Genomic DNA, 23,737 nt, shown 5'->3' on the forward strand with positions numbered 1-23,737 from the left:
ATATCTCCAAAGAAATACAAAATACTAAGTCAAAAGAATAGGTGTACCCCTATGTTCACTGAAGCATTATTTAAAATAGCCAGGATCTAGAAACAACCAAAGTGCCCACCAGAAGATGAACGGATAAAAAAAACTGTGGTACATTTACAAAATGAACTACTTACTGCTCAGCCATTAAAAAAAGGGAAATCTTACCTTTTCCAATAGCATGGATAGACCTGGAGATTATACCAAGTGAAATAAACGAGCCAGGGAAAGACAAAATACAATATGATCTCACTTATATGAGGAATCTAATGAACAAAATACACTGACAAACATAACAGAAAAAGGCATGGATACATGGAACAGACTGACAGCTGTCAGAGGGGAGGGGGGTTGGAAGAAAGAGGTGAATGAAGGGATTAAGCAAAAATCATAGACACATAAACAGAGATAACATGTGGTGACAGCCAGAGGGAAAGGGGGCAGGGGGGGTAGGTGGAGGTAGTCAAAGGGAGGAAATATGGGGCTGGAAAGAGGCTTTGCTTGGGGTGATGGCTACACGATGAAGTATGTAGATAATGTTTTACTGAGTCATACACTTCAAAGCTGTATAGTTTTGTAAACCAATGCCCTCCCCCAATAAATCCAATTTTTAAAAAAGTACATGAGAAATCACTTAAGAGATGTATAAAGCGCCATGAGAGTTCAGGAAAAGATGATGACCTACAAATGTTTTACCCAATGAAAATGTTTATAAGGAATTTGTAACTCCGACTGACTACATTATTTACAAATGTTTATAGCTTGGATAAGGAAACTGCAGGCTAGACTTCTATGTATGCATGACCAAAAGAACAAATAATGAAAAGTTTGATGAATATGATCTATAAAATTTAATGCTTCCAACTTTCCACAAAGAAAAGCCCAACCTAAATGGCTTCACTGGAGAATTTTATCAAACATTTAAAGTATAGTTAATATGAATCCATCAAAATTCTTCCAAATAACCAAAAAGAACACTTGCCACATCATTCTATTACTCTGGTATTACCCTGATTCCAAAACCAGGCAAAGACAACACAATAAAACTACAGACTAATTTGCATATTAAAAATCCTCAACTAAACATTAACAACTGAATCTAGCAACACGTAAAAGGATTATATACCAAGTACATTATACTACAAATGTAAAGCTGGTATAACATCTACAAATCAATTGATATACCACACCACATTAATAAAACAAAGGATAAAACCCACTTAATCATCTCAATAGACACAAAAAAATGATTTGATAAATTACTATTTCAAAATAAAAAGACTCAATACACAAGGACTAGAAGGGAAGTCCCTCAGCCTAACATCACGGTGAAAAACAGAATGCCATCCCCCTTACGGCCAGGAACAATCGAGGTCCACGTTTACAACTTCTATGCAAAATTGTACCAAAGTTCTGGTGGGGAGAGGGGTGAGGGGGAATAAAAGGCTTCCAGATTGGAAAGAAAGAAAACTTTATGTGTAGGTGACATAATCTTGTATAGAGATAATCCTAAGGAATGAGCTAAAATGATTGAAATAAACAAGCTCAGTAATCTTTGAGGTATAAGATCACTGTACTAAAATCAATTATGCTTCGGACTTCTGCCAAAATGGAGGCGCAGGTGGAAACACTTTGCATCCCTGCACAACCAAATCTAAAAACAACAAAGTTTTAACAACAATAAACACAACCAAACCACACAGAAAATCGAATATGGAGTCCAAAAACAACTCAGCTAAACCGGTGAGAGGGGCGAAGCCAGCAGCGGAGCGGGTCGAGCAAAAAAGATCCCCTGACCTGGGCCGTGCACGAGCAGCCGAGGGCGAGATCCCAGGCGCGGGTTAGCTATGGGCAGAACCCAGGGAAGAGGTGCGACTGGCTGTCTGCAGTTGGTCGTGTATTTACACGCAGATAAACCATTGAGGCAAGTGTTGAGACAGAACGTGCAAGCCCCAGCAGACGGTGCAGGGCTGCAGCTAGCACATTTTTTACCCCGCCCCCACATACAGTGTCACAAACCAGCGACCTGGATGGCCCCACCCTGGTGAACAACTAAGGCGCCTCTCCTCACACGTAACAGGCGCGGACAGATCAAAACATGGCTTAAGAACAACTCAGAGCCCCAGAGCCGATAAATCTAAGCAACCAAGAAATAGCCAAACTTTCAGATGCACAGTTCAAAACACTGGTGATCAGGATGCTCACAGAACTGGTTGATTTTAGTTGCAAATTAGAGGAATATATGAAGGCTAAACTAATTGAAATGAAAGGAAATGCACAGGAAATAGTGATGAAAAGGAAACTGGGACTCAAACCAAGGGAGCGGACCAGAAGGAAGGAAAAAATGACCAAACAGAAAAATATGAAGAAACAAGAACTCAAAAAAAAAATGAGGAGAGACTTAGGAACCTCTAGGACATCTTTAAATGCTCCAACATCCGAATTATAGGAGTACCAGAAGGGGGAAAGGAACAGCCACCAGTAGAAAACTTATTTGAACAAATAATAAAGGAGAACTTCCCCAATCTGGCAAAGGCAGTAGACTTCCAGGAAATCCAGGAAGCTCAGAGAGTCCCAAAGAAGCTGGACCCAAGAAGAAACACACCAAGGCACATCATCATTACATTAGCCAAGATTAAAATGAAGGAGAGAATCCTACAAGCAGCAAAAGATAAGGGGACAGTCACCTACAAAGGAGTTCCCATCAGACTGTCAGCTGATTTCTCAAAAGAGACCTTACAGGCAAGAAGGGGCTGGAAAGAAGTATTCCAAGTCATGAAATCTAAAGACCTACAACCAAGATTGCTCTATCCAGCAAAGCTTTCATTTAGAATGGAAGGGCAGATAAAGTGCTTCTCAGATAAGGTCAAGTTCAAGGAGTTCATCATCACCAAGCCCTTATTATATGAAATGTTAAAGGGACTTATCTAAGAAAAAGAAGATTAAAAAAATACGAACAGTAAAGGACAGCAAACTCACAGTTATTAACCACACCTAAAACAAAAGCAAATTAAGAGGACAGCTAGATCATGAGTGAACCATAGAAATGAAGATCTCATGGAAGGTTAGCAACAGGGGAGTGGGAGAAGGAGAAGGGGGGAGAAGGTACAGAAAATAAGTAGTATAGACAGTAAATAGAAAATAGATAGGGGGGAGGGTAAGAACAGTAGGGGAAATATAGAATCTAAAGAACTTGAGACACGTGTTCATGAACTAAAGGGGGGGAATGGTGGGGGAGGGTTGTGCAGGGTAGAGGGGAGTGGAGGGGGGGAAGAGAACAAATGTAATGGCATAATCAATAAAATAAAATAAAATAAATTTTTAAAGTAATTTCCAAACTCACCCAAAAGTTGCAAAAAAAGTTTGAAGAATTTCTGTATACCCTTCATCAACACTCTCTAAATGTTAACATTTAAAATAAACAGAGCACAGTTATTAACATAAAAAAATCAATTATGTTTCTATACGCTAGCAATGAATAGTCTGAAAATAAAATAAAATAAAATTCCAGAGCCTCCAGCCAAGACTGAGGCATAGGTAGATACGCTTTGCTTCCTTGCACAACCAAAAGAATAACAACTAATTTAAAAACAAAAAACAACCAGAACTGCCAGAAAATGAAAATGCATGCAAGCCCAGGGCTGGCACACCAGGCAGTACCACATTAGCGTGGAGAAGAACAACTGGAGAGTGACACAGACTACACAACGCAGGGTTCCAGCATAGGAAACTAAGGTTTGAAAACCTCTAGCTGTAAAAACCAGTCTGGGTTGCAGCAGTGGAAGAAACTCCTATTCTTACAGGAGAGTTCGCTGGAGGTACCCAGGAGATCCTAGAACATACACAAGCCCACTCACCAGGGAATAAGCACCTGAAAGGGCACAATCCACTAGTGGGAAGTGACTAAAAGTGGGGCAAGGGCCAAGCAAGCGGTATTATTCCCTCTCTGACCCCTCTACCACACACAACGTCACAATAAAGCCAAGTGGGTAGCGCTGCCACTTACAACATAACAAGTGCGCCAAGACAAAGAAACATAGCCCAAATGAAAGAACAGGTACAAACTGCAGACAAAGAACTAAGTGACAAGGAGAGAGCCGATGCAGAATTGAAAACACTGGTAATTAGGAAGCTCACAGAATTGACTGAGTACAGATGCAAAATAGAGGAAAAAGTGAAGGCTCTGAAAAGTGAAATAAAGCAAAATATACAGGAAGCTGACAGTGAAGGGGAGGAAACCAGGACTCAAATCAAAGACATGAAAGAGAAGAGATAAACATTCAACCAGAACAGAAAAAAGAATTCAAAAAAATGAGGAGAGGCTTAGGAACCTCACTAGGTCAACTTTAAATGTTCCAACATCTAAATCATAGGAGTGTCAGAAGGAGAAGAGGAAGAGCAAGAAATTGAAAGCTTATTTGAAAAACTAATGAAGGAGAGCTCCCCCAATCTGGTGAAGGAACTAGACATGCAAGTCCAGGGAGCTCAGTGTCCCAAAGAAGTTGGATCCAAGGAGAATCATAATTATGCCAAGGCACGCCAAGGCACAGCATAATTACATTACCCGAAATTAAAGATAAGAAGAGAATCTTAAAAGCAGCAAGAGAAAAGGTGAGTTACCTACAAAGGAATCTGCGTAAGACTATCAGCTGACTTCTCAAAAGAAATCTTACAGGCAAGAAGGGGCTGGAAAGAAATACTGACAGTCATGGAAGGCAAGGACCTACAACCAAGATTACTCTGTCCAGCAAAGCTATCATTTACAATGGAAGGGCAGATAAAGTGCTTTCCATATAAGGTCATGTTATTCATCATCACCAAGCCCTTATTATATGAAATGTTAAAGGGACTTATCTAAGGAAAAGAAGATCAGCCTGGTTGGTGTGCCTCAGTGGACTGAGTGCAGTTCTGAGAACCGAAGGGTTGCCAGTTTGGGGCCCATGTGTGGGTTGCAGGCCAGGTCCCCAGTAGGGGACGGGCAAGAGGCAACCACACAGTGATGTTTCTCTCCTTCTCTTTCTCCTTCCCTTTCCCTCTGTCTAAAAATAAAATCTTTCAAAATAAAAAGATCAATACTAAGAACAGTAAAATGACAACAAATGCACAAGTATCAACACTGAACCTAAAAAACAAAAACAAACAAAGAACTAGAACGGGAACAGAATCACAGAAATGGAGATCACATGGAGGGTTATCAGTAAGGAGGAAATAGGAAGAGAACGGGGGAAAAAGGTACAGGGTATAAGAAGCATAATTGGTAAGCACAAAATAGGCACAAAAAAAGGTTAAGAATAGTATAGGAAATGGGGAAGCCAAAGAACTTGTAAGTACCACTCATGGACATGAACTAAGAACAGGAGAATGCTAGAGGAAGAGAAGGTGCTGGGTGGAGAGGCATAAAGGAGAGAAAAAAAAATGAGACAACTGTAACAGCATAATCAATGAAATATACTTACAAAAACAATTCCGTTAATAATAGCATCAAAAAGACAAAATACTTAGGTATAAATTTAATCAAAAACATACATATTGAAATTGAGACATTGTTGAAAGAAAATAAGTAACTAAATAAATGAAAAGATCTCCTATGGTTCATGAGTCAATATCAAAGTCCAAGCTAATTTTATATATTTATTTGTTTGCAGAAATAGACAAGCTGACCTAAAATTCGTATGAAAATGCAAGGGACCTAGAATAACCAACACAGTCTTGAAAGTGAAAAAAAAAGTTGGAGAGCTCATACTGATCATTTAAGATGTATGGTACTGACATAATGGCAGACATTATAGATCAATGAATGAAACAGAATTCGGAGTCCAGAAATAAACATATTTAGAGTCAAATGATTTCCAACAAAGGTGTCAAAATAATTCAATGAGGGGAAAGAACAGAATTTTTAACAAATGATGCCATGACAACTAGATTGTCATATGCAAAAAAATGAAATTCAACCTCTTCCTTACACTATATATAAACATTAACTCAAAAGAGATTACAGACTTAAATTTAAGAGTTATAACGCTTGAAAGAAAACACAGGGTTAAATCTTCAAGACTCTGGATGAGATAATGGTTTCTTAGATATACCAACAACAAAAGCAACAGCAACAAGAACAAAAACCAGATAAACTGGGCGTCACCAAAATTTATTTTAGTGCTATAAATGGTATCAAAAAATGAATACCCATAAATAGGAGCAACTATTTGCAAATCATATATCTCAAATGGGACTGATAACCAGAACACAGTTTTGAAAACTCATGCTTTAAAATCATTAGCCATCAGGGATATACAAATCAAAACCACAATGAGATATTGTTAGCACCCACCAGGATTATTACAGTAAAAAAGTTGGTAGTAATAAGTGTCGTTGACAAGGATGCAGCGAAAATGGAACCTTCATATTAATACTACTGCTCATGGGAATGTAAAATGGTACAACTATTTTGTAAATGTTTGGCAGTTTCTCAAAAGGTTAAATATAGAGTCACCATATTATCCAGCAATTTCATTTCTAGGTATATGCAAGAGAACTGAAAATTTATGTCCACAAAAAAACCTCAGACACGAAATCTTCATAGCAGTATTCACAATAGCCAAAAGGTAAAAATAACACAAATGCCCATAAACTGATGAATAAGATAAATAAAATGTCATATACCCATATAATGAATATTATTTGGCACCAGAAAAGGATAGAATACCTATAGATGTTAAAACATGGATGAACCATGAAAACATTATGCTAAGCAAATGAGCCAGTAAGCAAAGACTTCATATTGCATAATTCCATTTCTATGAACCATGCAGAAAAGGCAACTCCATAGAAACAGAAAATAGATTAGTAGTTGCATTGTGGGGAGGAAAGGAATGAGCGACTAATGGGTAGTGTGGTTTCTTTTGGGGTTGATGAAAATGTACTAAACTTAGACTGCGATGACTGTTGCAACTCTGTGAATACAGTATGCTAAAACCAATGAATATACTAAAACCATATACAATTTACATGGGTGAATTTTATATGCTGAGAATTATATCTCAATAAACATGTTAATGTGCTTCTGCAAAGAAAAACAAATACAATAGTAATACATTGAGAAAAATATTTGCAACACATTACAAATTTAAATCTCATAAAAGGTTCTCACAAAATTCTAGTAATATTATAACATCTCCAGCACAGAGAACCCACCCAAAACTTTTCTGTTTAGAGATTGTTACCATTATTATCCCACTTATAAATAAGAAAGCAAAAACTCACACATTAAGTAACTTTCCCAAGGTCATAAAACATAATAAGAAATGTGGATTAGAATCCAGATAATCTCTTCCGGCCAAGATGGAGGCATAGGTGGAAATACTGTGCCTCCTCCCACAACCAAATTTAGGGACAACGAAGATTTGGAAACAAAAACACAACCAAAACAGACAGAAAACTGAACTGTATCGAAGTCCGACAACAATGAACCATTCATCCAGACCATTAAGAGGGGCGGAGTCCGCAGCCAGCAGAGAGGGGTCACACAGGAAAAATGGTGGCTGCTGGGCCGACTCAGGCGCGCAGGTGGTGGCTGGCAGATCCCGGGCATGGGGTATGCCCCAATGGGCAAACCCAGTGAGGGCACAAGGCAGCTGGCTGACCGTGGTCACATATTCATGTGCAGATAAACCAGGCAAAAAAAAAAAAATGGACAGTGAGACAGACCATGCAATCCAGGGCCCCAGCAACAGAAATTAAAGCCTAAAAGCACGGAATGGAAAAAGTTTCAGGGGTGGAGGTGCCGGGAGAGGCTCCCAGCCTCACAGGAGAGTTCATTGGAGACACCCACAGGGTACTAGAACATACCAAAGCCCACCCACCCAGGAACCAGCACCAGAAGGGCCCAATTTGCTTGTGGGAAGCGGCAGAGAGGACCAATATCCGAGAGAGCACAGAACAAGCACCATTGCTCTAACCCTGCCCACACACACACAGCATCACAGCCCAGCAACTGGGTTGACCTGCCCTGGTGAAAACCTAAGGCTCTACCCCTCATACATAACAGCCAAGAACAGACCAAAACATTATGGCTCAAGAAGAACAGCTGAAAGCCCCAGAACCAATACTTATAAGTGACCAAGAGATAGACAACATATCAGATGCACAGTTTAAAACACTGGTGATCAGGATGCTCACAGAACTGGTTGATTTTAGTTGCAAATTAGATGAAGAAATGAAGGCTACACTAAGTGAAATGAAGGGAAATGCACAGGGAACCAATAGTGATGGAAAGGAAAGTGGGATTCAAATCAATGGAGTGGACCAGAAGGAAGAAAGAAATAAGCAAACAAAAAAGAATGTAGAAATGAGAATTCAAAAAAATGAGGAGAGACTTAGGAACCTCTAGGACATCTTTAAACGCTCCAACATCCGAATTATAGGGGTACCAGAAGGGGGAAAGGAACAGCCACCAGTAGAAAACTTATTTGAACAAATAATAAAGGAGAACTTCCCCAATCTGGCAAAGGCAGTAGACTTCCAGGAAATCCAGGAAGCTCCGAGAGTCCCAAAGAAGCTGGACCCAAGAAGAAACACACCAAGGCACATCATCATTATATTAGCCAAGATTCAAATGAAGGAGAGAATCCTAGAAGCAAGAAGAGATAAGGGAACAGTCACCTACAAAGGAGTTCCCATCAGACTGTCAGCTGATTTCTCAAAAGAGACCTTGCAGGCAAGAAGGGCTGGAAAGAACTATTCCAAGTTACGAAATCCAAAGACCTACAACCAAGATTACTCTATCCAGGAAAACTTTCATTTAGAATGGAAGGACAGATAAAGTGCTTCTCAGATAAGATCAAGTTTAAGGAGTTTATCATCACCAAGCCCTTATTATATGAAATGTTAAAGGGACTTATCTAAGAAAAAGAAGATAAAAAAAATACGAACAGTGAAAGGACAGCAAACTCACAGTTATTAACAACCACACCTAAAACAAAAGCAAATTAAAAGGACAGCTAGATCAGGAGCAGAACCATAGAAATGAAGATCTCATGGAGGGTTAGCAACAGGGGAGTGGGAGAAGGAGAAGGGGGAGAAGGTACAGAGAATAAGTAGCAGAGATGGTAGGTAGAAAACAGACAGTGGGACAGCAAGAATAGTATGGGAAATAATAGAATCTAAAGAACTTGAGACACATGGTCATAAACTAAAGGGGGGGAATGGTGGGGGTGGGGGGGTGCAGGGTGGAGGGGAATGAAGGGGGGGAATGGAACAACTGTAATGGCATAATCAATAAAATAAAAATTTTTTTAAATCCAGAAATCTGATCCCCATCTTATTTTTTTACCCTCATCCAAGGATATATTTATTAATTTTTTAGAGAGAGAAAAACATTGATGTGAGAAATATCGATTGGCTCTTTCCCATATGTCCCCGGACAGGGATGGAACACATAACCTTGTGTTGTACCAGATGACACTCCAACCAATTAAGCAACCCGGCCAGGGCAACTCTCCAATATTTTAAGGAGGCAACAACTTACTGTATACCTAATGGGCAAAAATAATCTCCATATTTCTTGGTTGGATCTGTATCATTCCTATTGTTCTTTACCCTTAGGTCTTTCTGCATTACCTTATTATCTATTTAATAAGAATCATATGCAATAACAGAAGTACCTGGAAGTCTTAGTACCAGAATACTTTCCTTTGGTTCACAATGCAGATGTTGGTACTAATGCACAGAGTAAACAAAACTTGCTTTTCTTGAGTTTCCTTTTAAATTAGCAAAAGATCAAAAATACAAGGGAAAAATAATTCAAATACCAGAAGAGAATACAGAATTATGATAAATACTGATAAGAAACAATGAAATTCTCATTTAAATCAGTTTTTTCATAACCAATAAAATTTGTATCACTCCCTTTAGTTGAAATAAAGAGTATCAGCAACTTCATTATTTTGCTAAATCCAAACTATTAAAATATCTTTTAGCAATTCTGAAAATATATATATAATTGGGAGAAAATGCTTTTCATGAATATTTTGAGAAAGAGTGAGAGTAATTAGGTTTGATAGGGCATTCATTTCTGCCCACCATAAATTACACACCTTTAACAAAAAAAACAAGCCCAACAGCTGAGCTAAAAAAAATTCCTGCACTCCCTGAAATATTTCAATCAATCTGAACGATAATAAAAGCTGTCAAAGCCAGCCTCAGTTGAAAGTAAAAACTCTAGCTATGGCATGATGGGAAGAGAGGACAAGGGGCCTAACACTGAATAAGAGCAACACTAGAGTGAAGGGCTTTTCTGTCTCAGGTAGGTGCTTTAATAGTACAAGCTCATTTAATCCTCACAATAATTCAAATCTTATTCTCATTTTAGTTAAGTTCAATAATTTGCCCAAGCTAGACTTAGAACTCAGATTTATTGAATATTACCACTAACAAAGTCCCAATTCTTCACCACCAGACTCTCCTATGAAATAACAAAAATAAAGCATCATCATCATTAGGGAGACCATAGCTCCTAGATGGGTTTGCCCAAGACAGTTCAAGCTTATGCCTGTTGTCCTAAGCATAATTACTAATAGTCACTCTCCCTTTGCTTTCAAAAGTATCCACATTTGAACAATAAATTTTTGGTCACCCTACATATGGTAAATACAAGGTAAGTAAATCACACTTTTCAAATATTTTTGTTAAACCAAAACTTCCCACTCAGACCACTGAATATTTACTGAGAGACTACCATAATAATTTCAACACAAGGAGAAAAAGACCTTGCCCTCAAGGAGCAGAGGTGGACAGAGCCCTCAAGTTGGGGCAAGAAACAATCCGCTCAACCAAAGGGATCATCACAAGTGTGGGAACAGCCTAGCAAATTAACAAGCCTAGAGTTTACCCAAAGCATAAAGCTCCAGAGGAAAAATAACACTTGCATTTAAATGGAATGAAGAATTGATTTAAAAAAGATGGCCCTTTGACAAATTTCTAAATTGGCAAAGAGAAAATATTTTGGCTCACCTCATAGGTACATTGTGAGAATGAAAAAAAAATGCTTATGCATTTTCTCCTCCCTACTTTTCATTCTTAATGAAATTGGAATTATTATACCAGAAGAAATATGTTACCAAGGTAAAAAAAAAATCAATTACAATGCATTTGCTTTCTTCTAGGAAAGAATCATTTCAACTTCCTAGAAGAGTATCTTTACCAAGATGGGGAACACAAAAACATCAGAATAATAAAATAGCCTTACTAGTACAACTACCTCCAGAGAGTTCTGCATACACCACAGAGAGGATTTGGTCAAACAAGTTTAATTCCTATTTATTAGGCATTTGGAATCTAAATATTATTAAATCAAAATACCCAAAAGGGAAAAAATGTTTCCTGAGGTCACTGGCAGACTTTTCACATAGGAATTAAAAAAATTTTTTTTTCTTAAATTAGGCTATGTTAGAGGTTCCTAAGCTATACATTTCTTAAATCTTCTGGTGAAAAGCACCCAATCTGAATTAGTAGTAATTTATTAAATTAAACATTTAAAAACAAAACTAAAAATCCCTCTAATGAAAGAACCAGTGACTTCAACAACTTTTACTGTTAGTTTCATGAAAACACTTTTTTCAGGGACTGAGATAGCTAAGAAAAAAAAAAATGCTCCTGAGAAGAGAGAGATAAAGGACTGAATTCTCAGGCCAAAAATTCTTGGATAATTCAATTCATTCCTCAGCAGAGGTAAGATAACATTAGCTTACTTGATAGTTACCTGTGAAAAATAAAGATCCACACAAAGTGCCGGAAAATTTTAGTTATCAGTTATGTATAGTTAATACTCCATTATTACATGGGTGATATTGAGAGGTTATTATTAAGAATAAAAAGTTGTTCTGGCTGGTGTGGCTCAGTAAATTGAGTGTTAGCCTGTGAACCAAAGGGTAGCTGGTTCGATTCCCAGTCAGGGCATATGCCTGGGTTGTGGGATAGGTCCCATTAGGGGGTGTGCGAGAGGCAACCACACACTGATGTTTCTCTCCTCTTTCTCCCTCCCTTCCTCTCTTTCAAAAAATAAATAAAATCCTTAAAATAAAAAAAGAATAAAAAGTTAAGAGGCATCCATAAATAGCCAATATTCCAAAATCCACTTTTATATATACTAAAAGTCAGTTTTCATTTTGAGAATGAAGACACCAACCAGTGCGGGTGGTAACAAAGAAGTTATGTAGAACTGTGTTCTCCAAAAGAAGCCCCCAAAAATCATAGTTCAGGTAATTCACCCCAGGAACAAACCATCTGTAAATAAGCATGACTTGAATTGTACATTAAATGAATAGTGCTTTTCAATCATTGAATATTTCACTCAGGCGTGTGATGATTTTATTAACACCAAACACACATTATTCTCTTCACTATACAGTCTGCAGAGTCAGTTTGAACAAGGTAGCTCCTCCATTTTACACACCTAAGAGAGCTTAAGTAAACCATCCAAGGTCACAGAGCCAGAAGTGGCAGAGCCAGGACTGGAATTGGAAAAGTCAAATTTTAAAGTCCCACATACTTACCTGTATTTTCCAGACTATAAGATGCACCCCTCCCCCCCAAATTTGGGAGGAAATGTAGCAGAGACCCTGTTCCTGCCTCCTGCGACCCCACTGCACTGCCCCTCCCTGCCACAGCAAGCCAGGTAAGCTACATTTGGACTATAAGACACACCCCCATTCCTCCCAAATTTGGGGGGAAGAGAAGTGCATTTTATAGTCCAAGAAATATTGTAATCACCCCAATATTTTTTAAAGGACCTCTAGTAAACCAGAGGCTCCTAAGGCACAAAACCATGCTAATGGAGAGTTCCAAGCAGTATATTCATTTATTGAATCATTTATTTAGGTCAACATCAACTCTAAATATTGATTTTATATTATGGGTTGTGATCCAGTGCTGCTTTGTTTATTCTGCTGCTCAAACTGTTCCAGTTTCGGCCACTGGGAGCTCTTTCAGTTGGCTCCTGTGCTCCTCTGACATATGCTCATCAATGCAGGGTTCTGGTTGCGATGGTGGCGGTATTTGCAGCACTTCCTTACTTTCTGGCACTGTAAGATGCTCCGGGTTCATCTTGTATATTTCTTGCCCCAGTCCTAGAATCAGCCAATTCTCCAAGGAGCTCCAGTTCCTTTTATTGCACAACGATATTAGAAACCAAAAACTGGGTACTAGGTGTGCTCCTGGGTTTTCTTTTAATTTTTTCAGCTGACAAGAACATTGAAATATCTGTATAAAAACTCTAGTGTGTATACATATCTATAAATATTTCAATATGTAACATTCTTTATTTCTATTAAGCTAAACATGGGTTCATACTCATGTCTCTCAACTCTAATCCATAACCACCTGGACCATCCTAGCCTCCTTCCCTTGCTTATCTGTAAATTCCCCTCTAACAGTGAGAAGCCTGTCTCCCACCACCTACTTACTTAATTGTTCAATTCTAGTATACATATATGTAAGTACAAGAATTAACTTATACCACTATGGGACACAACTTCATCAATTAGACAGTGCTTATGTGCAGTTCCTTTGTCTTAGATTCTACTCATATCCCAGGTTACTTAAGTCAGCACTACCCTCTTCCCCTGTAAGACTGTTTTATGCATCTGTAATACAGTTTGCATACCTTCCTTGGATTCCTGACCTCCTAAATGATTTTTGCTTGATTTGGATACTTTAAAGTTTACTCTTTGTGCTGTAAAGCCCTATGGGTTTTGATGAATGCATAACATATCCACCATTTCGGCATCCAACAGAACAGTTTTATCAAGCAGTATTTTAACTGGATTAAATGGTATGGTATTTTAACTGAATTAAATTCTCTATGAAAGCAGCATGGTTGGATGGAAAAAGAAGCTAAAGTAAACAGCTATGAGTTAATACTATTGAAGAGCCATAGACTAGAAAGAGCTATCCTATCCTCTCAGGGTCCCAACAGCCCCATGGTAAAACGGTGGGGGGGGGGGTGTTCAATTAGATGATACTGCTATATAGCATTTACTAAACATTTAGTATATGTCAGGGATGGTGCTAAGTACTTCGGATAGATTATCTCATTTATTTCTAATAACTCTCTATATAAAAGATACCATTACTACCCCCCATTCTGATGGAATTGAGGCTTAAAATTAACTTGTACAAAATCACCTAGCCAGGGAGTTGTAGAGCCAAGACTCTAGAGTAGGAGTCAGAATACTATGGCCTGCACATCAAATCCAGCTCACTGCCCATTTTTGTAAACCCTGACAGGTAAGAACAGTTTTTACGTTTTTAAATAACTGGGGGGAAAACCTTATTTCATGACACAAGAAACATATAAAACTACAATTTCAGTGCCCATAAATAAAGTTTTATTGAAACACAATCCCATTCATTTACATATTAACTATGGCTGCTTTCATCTTACAACCGCAGAACTGAGTAGCTGCAATAGAGGAGACAGGACCAGCAAAGCCTAAGATCTATTAATTTGACCTTTTACAGAAAAACCTTCACAAACCCTGCCATACTATTATATTCTAAGAGATGATTCGTAAAAGGGCAAACTGTTAAAAACATTAGAATGACATCCTAGACAGAAATATTTCAGAGTCTTAACTAAAAAGTTCTATGTTGCAAAACACCGCCTCTTTGAGTTATAATCTTAAATAGGAAAACATTTCTGGCTTTGAGTGGTGTGACTCAGTGCGTTGAGCGCCAGCCTGCAAACCAAAGGGTCACTGGTTCGATTCCCAGTCAGGGTACATGCCTGGGTTGTGGGCCAGGTCCCCAGCAGGGGAGCGCACGAGAGGCAACCACACATTGCTGTTTCTTTCCTTCCCTTCCTCCCTTCCTTCCCCTCTGTCTAATAAATAAATAAATAAAATCTTTAAAAAATATATTTCTATTAACATCTACTAGTACTCATTATATAAACCTAAAAGTTAATACATAATAACTATTTTCTTTATTGATTTTTTTCTCTGCCCTAAGATTTGAGATGTTTTCTATTCATAAAAAAGGTTCTGATTTCCATACTTTATAAAACTCTAGATTAAACTATAAATAAAAACTCTAAACTCTTAATTAAACTGTCAAAAGAAAATGGTTCCTATAATTGTAGCTAACACTTACTGAGAGCACTATGTGCCAGACATTCCTCAAGTACTTCTACATACTCCTTGCTTTCTTACAATTATTCTCTATGGAGTAGAGACTATTATCATAATTTAACGGATGAAAGAACTGAGGCTTAAATAGCCTTCCAGAGACCATAGAGTTAAAATGAAGTGCCAAAATTCAAACCTGGGTCATCTAACTCTAGGATCTAGAAAGGGTTGAGCTATCTACACTTCCAATGGATAACAATGCTTCTGTTAACAAGGTGGATCAGGGCCTTTAAACAAAATTTTTAAATGTCTCAATGTTGTTAAAAAAAAAAAGACCTTAAGTATTAGTAATTCATATCAGCACCTCAAAGAAACATTTAGGTTTATAATTCTCTGCATAACTCTGTGTTTATCTTTGCCGAGCCCCTCTGTACTCTCCATATATATAGCTATTAACTTTATTAATTCACTGTACACCCTTAGAGTCTACAACAATCTCTTTAGTATGGCACATGTTCAACAAATGGTTACTGGAAAGATCAAAAAACATTCACTAGTTCAAAAATATTTAGTGTTCAAAAAATATTTAGTGAAAGAATGAACAGAACAAGGAGTTTCATAAACCATTAGGTCCAAGTATCATTAAATGTCTGTTAACATAAAATGAACTAGGACCAAATCACAAAAGTCTCTGGCTTTGTAATCCTTAAATTCTGTCTGGGCTGTTCTTGAGCCTCAACCACCTTTTGTGCTAGTAAGTTTCATAAACAAACCACTCATTATTTAAGCCCTGTCAACCTATAATTCATCTTTCAAGCTACTTCTAATTTTCCAGGATCATTACTCATGTTTTTCCTTGTTCAATAAAATGTAATCGTAGTCCATCTCAGTCTTCATTATTCCACTGTAGAATCTAATTTCTTTATCTTCATACAAAAGCCCCACCATTGCTTCATCATTTATACTGCCATTTTCTAGAAACTTCCCTCCTGCTTAATTTGCTCTTCTTTGAGGTACAATAATTAGAATCCATCTAATAGTCTAAGAATAGATGCATTATAGTTTCATACCAAGATAATGCAATCCATTTTTAAAGTTTATTTTCCGTAACTCTTTTAGGAATGACTAACAATTTGTTGGCCTTTCTGGTAACATCAAGACAGCGTTCTCAGGGATAAACTAACTTCTGAGCTTAGCATTATTTTTTACTATACTGATGGTCACTAGCCATTTTTCTGTTCATGTACAAAGATATGAGATTTACCCACAGTTTATCTTACTTAGCTACTTACCCAGAAAACCTAGTTGTCATATGCAAACTCAGAGGCACTTTATTGGTTCTTTTAAAAGAAATAAGAATAAATAAGGAACTTCTGCCAAGATGGAGGCATAGGTGGAGACACTGTGCTTTCTCACACAACAAAGTTTAGAGACAACAAAATATTAGCAACAGAAAACACAGCCAGAACACAGAAAATTGAACTTTTCAGAAGTCTGATAACAACAAATTCTCCAGCCTGACTGGTAAGAGAGGCAAAGCCAGCAGCTGGCGAAGTGGGGTTACACAGGAAAACTCAGTCAGACGGACTCAGGCGCGCGGATCCCAGGCATGGGGTTGCAACGGGCGGACCCAATGAGCGACTGGCAGACCCAGCAAGGGCACAGGGCAGTGGGTTGACTGTGGTCCCGAATTCGTGCCCAGATAGACCAGCGAGGGAGTAGGTGGTGAGACAGGACCCAGCATGCCCCAGGGGCGGGAGGCAGTAGAGGGGGCCGCCATTTCCCCACTCTGACCCTGCTCCCACATGCAGCGTCACAACCCAGCAACCTGGGCGACCCTACCCTGGTGAACACCTAAGGCTCCGCTCCTCATACTTAATGGGCACAAACAGACCAAAAATGGCTCAAGAAGATCTCAAAGCCCCAGAGCCCATAAACCTAAGTGACAAAGAAATAGCAAATCTTTCAGATGCATAGTTCAAAACACTGGTGATCAGGATGCTCACAGAACTGGTTGATTTTAGTTGCAAATTAGATGAAGAAATGAAGGCTAAACTCATTGAAATGAGGGGAATGGCACAGGAAACCAATAGTGATGAAAAGGAAACTGGGAATCAAATCAAGGGAGTGAAAAAGAAGGAAGAAAATAATGGCCAAACAGGAAAATATGAAGAAACAAGAATTCAAAATAAAATGAGGAGAGATTTAGGAACCTCCAGGACATCTTTAAACGCTCCAACATCCGAATTGTAGGGGTACCAGAAGGGGGAAAGGAACAGCCACCAGTGGAAAACTTATTTGAACAAATAATAAAGGAGAACTTCCCCAGTCTGGCAAAGGAAATAGACTTCCAGGAAATCCAGGAAGCTCAGAGAGTCCCAAAGAAGTTGGACCCAAGAAGGAACACACCAAGGCACATCATCATTACATTAGCCAAGATTAAAATGAAGGAGAGAATCCTAGAAGCAGCAAGAGATAAGGGACAGTCACCTACAAAGGAGTTCCCATCAGACTGTCAGCACATTTCTCAAAAGAGACCTTACAGGCAAGAATGGGCTGGAAAGAAGTATTCCAAGTCATGAAATCCAAAGACCTACAACCAAGATTGCTCTATCCAACAAAATTTTCAGTTAGAATGGAAGGGCAGATAAAGTGCTTCTCAGATAAGATCAAATTCAAGGAGTTCATCATCACCAAGCCCTTATTATATGAAATGTTAAAGGGACTTACCTAAGAAAAAGAAGATAAAAAAAATACGAACAGTGAAAGGACAGCAAACTCACAATTATTAACAACCACACCTAAAACAAAAGCAAACTAAAAGGACAGCTAGATCAGGAGCAGAAACACAGAAATGAAGATCTCATGGAGGGTTAGCAACAGGGGAGTGGGAGAAGGAGAAGGGGGGAGAAGGTACAGAAAATAAGTAGCATAGACGGTAGGTAGAAAATAGATAGGGGGGCAAGAATAGTATGGGAAATATAGAATCTGAAGAACTTGAGACACATGGTCATAAACTAAAGGGGGGGAATGGTGGGGGTGGGGGGGTGCAGGGTGGAGGGGAATGAAGGGGGGAATAGAACAACTGTAATAGCATAATCAGTAAAATAAAAAAATAGTTACAAAAAAATAAGAATAGAACTAAAAAAAAAATTAAAGAAATAAGAATAGTTTTAGTACCAATACCAAAAAGTGAACTCTACTTTGAATACCCTGAGAAAACCCCTACATGCCATACATGTTCCTAGTATGTAACAGTTCACCCTCTTCTAAATCAAAACTAAATGTATGTCACAGCCTTTGGTATATTTATTTCTTCAAAGATGAAAATGAACTAACATTCATCAATATGCTGTTCTATAGTTAATATATTATTTAATCTCAGAAGTTAAAATTATTATCCCCATTTTACAGATAAGGAAAACTGAAATAAAAATTTCATAACTTAACCAGCGGTAAGTCAAGATTCAAACTCAAGTCTTTTTATCTCCCAAACCAGTGTCTTTCCATTATACTACCAGGTTTCTCCTTAAACTATCATTTGATTTCTTATAAAAAGTCATGTTCATGTTCTTCTGAACACAAATTTAAGAGTCAATAGCCTTATTCTTGTTAAGGAAACCACTGGTTTGCCTCATATGAAATTACTTCATTATGTGTTCAGGACTCTTTAGGTCAGAGGCTCTAAAATTGTGAGTCTTAAACTATGGATTCATGAACTTGGATGGAAAAAATTTATATTTTTTCACTAACCTATAACTGAAATTAGCATTTCCTTCAACTCTGAATGTACGCAGCACACCACAGCAGTATTATCAGGACCATCGCTAGTTGTTATTTAATTCAATAATAAAAGCAAGTTTCTTACATCATAAATTTAAATATTTGGACTATGTACATTTAAAAGTCATTATTCTCTCTACCATGTGAAGACATAGCAAGGCACCTGGTTCATGGTATTTTGTTGTAACAACTGAAGGTGAGCCCAACATTATCACAAAAGTGGTCAACAAGAGACTGGGGAAAAATGACTATGTGGAAGAAAGTCAGAGATGCAATGTGGCTGGCTCTGAAGATGAGGAAAGTGGGCCACTGGAAAAGCCAAAGATACAGATCCTAGAGTCCTCAGAAGACACTCATTTCAGACTTCTGTCTTCCATAAATGTAAGATAATAAATTTGTTTTGCTCTAAGCAAATAAATAAATAAGTCAATCATATTCTGAGAAGAGGTTCACATGCTTTTTTAGCCTGCAAAGATATTCGGTTCACATAAAAAAAAAAAATGTAAGAACCCTGCTTGCTCTAGAGACCATCACACAGGCTGTCAATCCCTGGTAGTAAAAGTTTACAAAGGCATGTCACACAGTTTACTCACTGTCCTTTAGTTCATTCAAAACATGGATAACATTTAGTCCCAGTTATCTCTTTATACTTAGGTTAACTATATTTACTATTACTGATTTCCTACTTCTGACCTAATATATATGGAAATCTCTTATGTACTCATTAAACACAGGCATCAAGCTTCTTTGTGACTAACTTTTCAATCCTAAGTAAACTTGCTGTATCATCAATGCTTTTCTAAGCCAATTTCAGATTTAATGTAGAGGTATGGTCTTAATGTTTGTGTCCCCCCGAAAATTCACATGCTGAAATTCTGCCCCTGAAGTAATGGTATCAGGAGGTGAGACCAAGCCCTCAGGACTGGGATTAGTGCCCACAAACTTTGTTTAAGTAAGCATTAGCGACTATCCTCTTCTCATCCTCTGCATAATACAGCCTATCATATCAAAAGTCTTTTACTTAAGATGCAACTTCAAAACTTGTCATCAATTTCACTTACTTTCCTACATAAACTCGGTTTCCTGTGAACTCTATTTCATTCTGCCCTTTCTAAAATTCACTGCATCCCAGCATTTGTTTTGTGTGAACTTGTATGTTGACATGTTAAATGCCTACGCCAGTTTTAACCTTGTCAGGAGAGATGTCTAGTATTCCTTTCCTTACCATACGTCTACATGTGTAACACCAGTCAAAAGCTGTTATACCTTCCCTCAGTAATACGATGACAAATTTCCATTAAGTGAAACTATAACACCATAGTTTACAATTGCTTAATCACATTTCCACCTTGACATACTCAAAATGTCTTTATTAGTCATAAACTTTTCTAATCACATTTGTGCTGTTAACAGTTATTCCCTAACACATGGATCTTTAAAAGTTGGTTTGGATTCTTTTGAAACAAAAATGTAGGAAAAATGAACAGTAAACTAAAATAATGGAATTTAGTCCTTAAAAACATAAATTCATTTTAGAATCTAACAGGCATCCAACTTTTACCATATACAATAATCTTGAATTGTCACTGTATATGAAAAGCTTGTAAGTCTCAAACATAAAACATAATCTGAATGGAATATTACTTGGCAATAAAAAGGAACAAAATTCTACAACATAGATGAACCTTTAAAACATGTTAAGTGAAAGCCAGTCACAAAAGTATACCTGTGATTCCATTTATACAAAAAAATCCAAAATAAGCAAATGTACAATGACAGAAAATAGATTAGTTGCTAGTGGCTATGGTGAGAAGGAATGGGGAGTGACTGCTTAAAGGGGACTCTTTTTGGTGTGATGTATTTGATAGTGGTGATAGCTGTACAACTCTATGAATATACTAAAACCCACAGAACTGCACACTTTTTTAAAAGGGTGAGATTTTTTGGTATGCAAATTATACATCAATAAAGCTGTTACTTTAGAAAATAAATTAAAAGCTGCTCTAGTAAATGACAATGAAAACTTCCTTAGGAAATCAGGAAAGTCACTGGTTGGGAAAAGTAAACTGGTTACCAGTGATGTTAGCGACGTCAACCCCCTTATTTCCTCTCCACTCTGACCAACAAGTACAGGAACACGAAACTAAACCGTGTATCAGTGTATGAAATCAAAGAATTCTGCACAGTTGGCTGTTAACTAAAACAGTGAGTGCCTTCTTAGGCTCTATCACTCCCAAACTGTAGGGGGCTTCTACCCTCAGTGATCACGGAAGTAGTAGTTTTCATCAGCAAGCTCAAGAAGGAATGTCAAATAGGAATGACACTTGCCTAGACGCCCTATGAAAGCCTAAAAGGCCAGGAGTGTCACTTACACACTCCCAAATCTGCGCACGTGTTAAGCTGCCCCCAACCAATACCAACAAGCAGCTAGCACCATAAACCCCTATCCCAACTCGCTCCCCATAAATTGACACACTATCAAGCCCCTAGATCTCAAATGGTTTAAACGATAAGTATAACTCTCACAGGGTTCCTAGTAGAGCCCAAGCAGCCCCCGCCTTGCCCCACCCCACCCCCAAACCCACACACGTGTTAGCCCGACACCGCCCCACCAGGTCCCACGTGCACCTGGTCTAACACACTCCCCACGTGTGGTCGCCCCACGGGCTTCCTCCGCTGGCTGAGGTCACCGTGTGACCCCTGGTATCCAGAGATACGGGAGGTGAAGAAAAAGGCCCAGGTCCCAGAGGTCCCAACCCTGCAGAGAGTGTTCACACCCATCCTCCCCACTAACCCCAACACACCCAAGGGCCGGGGGCGACGGCCCCTTTAAGACGCGGCCCAGTTGTCGCCCGCAGAGAGGGGCGCAACGGGGCCTACCCGACCCCTACTCCGTTCACCCGCCCACGTCTAGTCGCCTCACCTCGGGCCGCCGGGCCCCGCCGCCGCGGCGGCGGCGGAGGGGGGGCGGGGTGCGGGCGGGGTCCGGAGGGGGGGGTCGCCCCGCCGACGGTGGAGCCGCGGTTCGCTCTCTGAGACCGTGGGACGGTGACTGCGTTGAGCGTGGACGCTCCTAGCCCGCTCCCTCGGCGGCTCCTGGGACCCCAAGATGGCGGCGGCGCTGAGGCGGCTGCGGGCGCTGGGCCGGCGGCGGCGGCGGCCACTTTCACTCACTGAGAGGAGCGGAGCAGGGACACGGGGAGCCATGGCGGGGGGGAGGAGAGGCGCCATAGCCAGGCCAGAACAATCGAGCCGTTACTCAGTTGGCCTACCCCTGCCCCGCCCCACGCTCACTGCTCCTCGCCAGCCCGTGGCCTCCAGCCGTGCCGCTGCAGTCGGCCACGAGCAGCTCACACCCCGCCGCTGCCGCCTGACGCCCCGCGTCGACCGGGGTTCGGCGGGGAGACCCTGATCCATGCCATCAGAGTGCAGATTGGTCGGGGCTGGGCCTGGCGAAGATTGCCGAAAGGCGGCGGGGAGGAGGAGGAGGAGGATGTCACCGCTGGAGTGAGCAAGCAGATCTCGCGGGAGTAAATGTCGCGAGACTTATGCAGGCCGGCAACCGCCGCGGGATGGTTACTTTTCCCGGAAGTAACGTCAATCGAAACGGCCTAGGATCCTGGGAATATTGGTTCCTGCAGGGAGGAGGTGGGAGTGATTGTGGTTAGTGTGTTAGGGGTTACCGAACACTGAGAAGATCTTCTTGAGGAAAAGGACGTGTTCGGGTGCGATACTTTGCTTTGTTTTTGGCCCCTTTGGGGCAGAGTTGTATGTCATCGGGGAGGTGCCTGCTGTATAGAGCACTCATTCAATAGTTTGGGGCTTCCCTTTAGGCTTCGAGACCAAGTCGGCGATTCTGTGACATAGTTCGACAAGATGTTTAACTGAGGGCTTTAGGATTCAGGGACTTAGGAACTCAAACTTGTCACCCGGTGAACCTCTGAAAAAGGAATAATTGATCTGTCTTTGTCAACTCCATAGTTTAGCCCCATGCTACTTATATTTACTAAAGTTAACTCAATTACCAGGATCTGTCATATGATCTACTGTGTGTATAGCATAACTGCAGATAAGGATTCGAACTTCCTGAAAGCTAACTATGCTATTTCAGTTCCCTTAGGTCTAAGCTTTAATTCATTTCACATGACTCTTAGTGTTTAAGCAGAACAACATTCGCTCAATCAAATAAGTAGATTTATTGTGCTAAATTACTGGACTTTAAAAAGTTAGTTTTGCCTAAAGGCAAAATACTACCTTTCGTGTAAGAAGAAGGCAAAAGGAAACACAAATATATCTGCTCATTTGTGCAAAAGAAATACAAGAATAAACCTGAAATGAAAGTGACTGATTTCCTATATGGGAATGGGGGGAAGAGGGGAAGAAATGGGAACAAGGTTGCCATCAATAAGGTTGATGTGGGACTGGCAAATCTTTTTGTATTAGACTGAACCCTAGAAACAGTAATATTTCATGTACCACCCCCTCAGCCCCACCAGCCCCCGCCCCAATAAATATAACCAAGTAGGATAATATAACTAACAGTGAGATGTCTGTCTGGAGCATAGACCAAAAGGAAAAGATAAGAAAGTAGGACAGACAAGAACCAAGCTGAACAGTCCTTTGAGATTCAAATGGTGGTTGTTTTTGTCTCCTATTGCAGTGCTAACAAACAATGGCTTAATACACAATTGATCATCTCACAGTTCTGTAGATTTGAAGTTTGACATGTGTTTCACTTCTAAACAGGTGTTGGCGAGGCTCTAGGAAAGAATTCAGTTTGTTTTCTAGCTTCCAGATGCTGCTTGCAT

At 39.5% G+C, this 23,737-nt stretch overlaps 1 protein-coding gene across 1 annotated transcript in view; it reads right to left on the reverse strand.

Moving 5' to 3' along the window:
* INO80 (INO80 complex ATPase subunit) overlaps positions 1-22,136 on the reverse strand; it is a 138,342-nt gene extending 116,206 nt beyond the window's left edge. Inside the window, exon 1 of the mRNA XM_037161669.2 lies at positions 21,853-22,136. The gene's annotated coding sequence lies outside the window, so the exon portion shown is untranslated. The remainder of the gene's footprint in view (positions 1-21,852) is intronic.
* Between the last annotated feature and the right edge of the window lie 1,601 nt (positions 22,137-23,737).

Source organism: Artibeus jamaicensis, unplaced genomic scaffold, assembly GCF_021234435.1.
Source record: "Artibeus jamaicensis isolate MK-2021 breed Jamaican fruit bat unplaced genomic scaffold, CSHL_Jam_final contig_1132, whole genome shotgun sequence".
Classification (NCBI taxonomy): domain Eukaryota; kingdom Metazoa; phylum Chordata; class Mammalia; order Chiroptera; family Phyllostomidae; genus Artibeus; species Artibeus jamaicensis.